General features: G+C 45.3%; 1 protein-coding gene across 3 annotated transcripts in view; it reads left to right on the forward strand.

Moving 5' to 3' along the window:
• The window catches only part of EDC3 (enhancer of mRNA decapping 3), a 61561-nt gene that overhangs the window by 9203 nt on the left and 49160 nt on the right, over nucleotides 1–3198 (forward strand). For 2 of the 3 annotated variants that reach the window (XM_011968527.1, XM_011968528.1), the window contains one exon: nucleotides 439–527. The exons of the other annotated variant lie outside the window; for it this stretch is intronic. The gene's annotated coding sequence lies outside the window, so the exon portion shown is untranslated. The remainder of the gene's footprint in view (nucleotides 1–438; nucleotides 528–3198) is intronic. 3 annotated transcript variants of the gene reach the window in all.

Here is a 3198-nt window from a genome sequence, read left to right on the forward strand (position 1 = left end):
AGATCACCTGAGGTCAGGGGTCCGAGACCAGTCTGGCCAACATGGCAAAACCCTATCTCTACTAAAAATACAAAAATTACCTGGGCGTGGTGGCGGGCGCCTATAGTCCCAGCTACTCAGGAGGCTGAGGCAGGAGAATCGCTTGAACCTGGGAGGCGGAAGTTGCAGTGAGCCAAGATTGTGCCACTGCACTCCAGCCTGGGTGACAGAGCAAGCCTCCGTCTCATTATATAATAAAATGTAACAAAAAGAAAAAAAGCCTTGGATGAGCCTGCTAATTTATTGTTCTTTTAATCTTTGGTTCTGTCTGCATAGTTTTATGATATTTGCTCGGTTAGATCACTAGAGAACTATCTAGAGTTTGATTAATCTCTAGAGCTGGACTCTTTAAGACTTTGTGTTTCTGAAGGGGCATACCTTTTTTTTTTTTTGAGACAGGGTCTTGCTGTGTTGCCCAGGCTGGTCTTGAACTCCTGGACACAGGTGATCCTCCTGCCTTGGCTTCCCCAACTCCTGGAATTAAAACTGTGAGCTACCATGCCCAGCCGGGAGTGCTTTATTTTTATTTATTTTTTATTTTTTTCTAGACGCAGTCTTGCTCTGTTGCCCTGGCTGGAGTGCAGTGGTGTGGTCTCAGCTCACTGCAGCCTCCACCTCTTGGGTTCAAGCGGTTCTCCTGCCTCAGCCTCCCGAGTAGCTGGGATTACAGGTGCATGCCACCATGACTGGCTAATTTTTGTATTTTTAGTAGAGATGGGGTTTCACCATGTCAGCCAGGCTGGTCTCAAACTCCTGACCTCGTGATCCACCCACCTCAGCCTCTGAAAGTGCTGGAATTATAGGCATGAGCCACTGCGGCTGGCCCAGAGGAGTGCTTTATATGCTTTTTTGCCCTTTTCCCTTCATTTATTTATTTATTTTGAGACAAAGTCTTGCTCTTGTTACCCAGGCTGGAGTGCAGTGGCGCAATTTTGGCTCACTGTATCCTCCACCTCTTGGGTGCAAGTGGTTTTCCCACCTCAGCCTCCTGAGTAGCTGGAATTACAGGCACCTACCACCACACCCGGCTAATTTTTGTATTTTTAGTAGAAATGGGGTTTCACCATGTTGGCCAGGCTGGTCTCGAATTCCTCACCTCAGGTGATCCACCCACCTCGGCCTCCGAAAGTGCTAGAATTATAGGCATGAGCCACCGCGCCTGGCCTATTTAATTTTTTTTGAGATGGAGTCTCGTTCTTGTTGCCCAGGCTGGAGTACAATGGCGTGATCTCAGCTCACTGCAACCTTCGCCTCCCAATTTCAAGTGATTCCCCTGCCTCAGCCTCCCAAGTAGGTGGGATTACAGGAATGCGCCACCATGCCCAGCTAATTTTTTTTTTTGAGACTGAGTCTCATTCTTGTTGCCCAGGCTGGAGTGCAATGGCACGATCTCAGCCCACTGCATCCTCCGCCTCCTGGGTTCAAGCGATTCTCCTGCTTCAGCCTCCTGAGTAGCTGGGATTACAGGTACACGCCACCACAGTTGGCTAATTTTTGTATTTTTAGTAGAGACGGGGTTTCACCTCTTTGGTCAGGCTGGTCTTGAACTCCTGACCTTGTGATCTGCCCGCCTCAGCCCTCTAAAGTGCTGGGATTACAGGCGTGAGCCACTGTGCCCAGCCAATTTTGTATTTTTAGTAGATACAGGGTTTCATCATGTTGGTCAGGCTGGTCTCGAACTGGTGACCTCATGTGATCCACCTGCCTCGTCATCCCAAACTGCTGGAATTACAAACGTGAGCCACCACACTCAGTCGGGATATACTCTTTTACCAGAGGGTTGCTTTATATCCTTTTTTGCCCCTTTATGTCTGAAATTAGTATTTGAAACAGCCTCAAGTGCTCGTTTTTTTTTTTTTTAATGTAAAAACATTGACCCAGTGTTTCACTTTGTGCTTAACATGTGTATTTATATATATCTGCTAGCTATTTCCTGACTTCCTTGTGTGAATGGGAAAGTGTTAGGTTTCATATCTTATATAGGATCTTGCATAGAGTATGCTTAAGAATACTGTATTTTTTAGAACCATTTTCACAAAGAGCCAAGACATTTAGACATAAACATACACTCCTGAGCTCAGTGATCTTCCTGCCTCAGCCTCTGAAAGTGCTGAGATTACAGGTGTGAGCCACCATGCCTGGCCTATTTCACCATTAAGTATGATGTTAGCTGCAATTGTTTCATAGATGCCAGCTTTCCCGCCCCTTTTTAAATATAGTAAATGATTGTTAAATTTTGTCCAATTATCTTTCTGCATTTATTGATATGATTATACATGATTTCATCACTTATTTTGTTAATGTGATGGAAGGCATTGATTTTTTTTTTTAATTAAACTTCTGAGATAGTTGTAGATTCACATGCCATTGTAAGAAATAATACAGAGAGATTCCTTATGCCCTACCCAGTTTTCCCTGTTGGTAACATCTTGCAAAACTATAATACAGTATCACTACTAGGATACTGACATTGATATGGTCAAAATGTAAAATAGTTCCATTACTACAAGAGTCCCTCAGGTTGCCACTCTGTTGCCCAGGCTGGAGTACATTGTCATGACCTCACTGTGACTTCTGCCTCCCAGGTTCAAGTGATTCTCCTGCCTCAGCCTCCCGAGTAGCTGGGACTATAGGCACTCGCCACCAGGCCCGGCTAATTTTTGTATTTTTGGTAGAGATGGGGCTTCGCCATGTTGACCAGGTTGGTTTTGAACTCCTGACCTCAGGTGATCCACTCTCCTCAGCCACCCAAAGTGCTGGGATTACAGGCATCAGCCACCATGCCCGGCCCTGTTCTCCATTTCTATAGCTTTGTCATTTCAAGAATGTTACACAAATGGAATCATACAGAGCACAACCTTTTGGAGTTGGCATTTTTACTTTTTGCCCTGTGGTATGGATGTACCACTGTTTGTTTATTCACCCATTGAGGTCATCTGGGTTGTTTCCAGTTTGTAGCTTTTTTGAGTAAGTGTGATCTGAACACTTGTGTACAGGGTATTTTTTTTTTTTTTTAATTTTTGAGACGGAGTTTCGCTCTTGTTGCCCAGAATGGAGTGCAATGGTGCGATCTCAGCTCACCACAACCTCTGCCTCCTGGGTTCAAGCGATTCTCCTGCCTCAGCCTCCCAAGTAGCTGGGATTACAGGCATGTGCCAC

The sequence above is a fragment of the Mandrillus leucophaeus genome, unplaced genomic scaffold (genome assembly GCF_000951045.1).
Source record: "Mandrillus leucophaeus isolate KB7577 unplaced genomic scaffold, Mleu.le_1.0 Scaffold848, whole genome shotgun sequence".
Taxonomy (NCBI): domain Eukaryota; kingdom Metazoa; phylum Chordata; class Mammalia; order Primates; family Cercopithecidae; genus Mandrillus; species Mandrillus leucophaeus.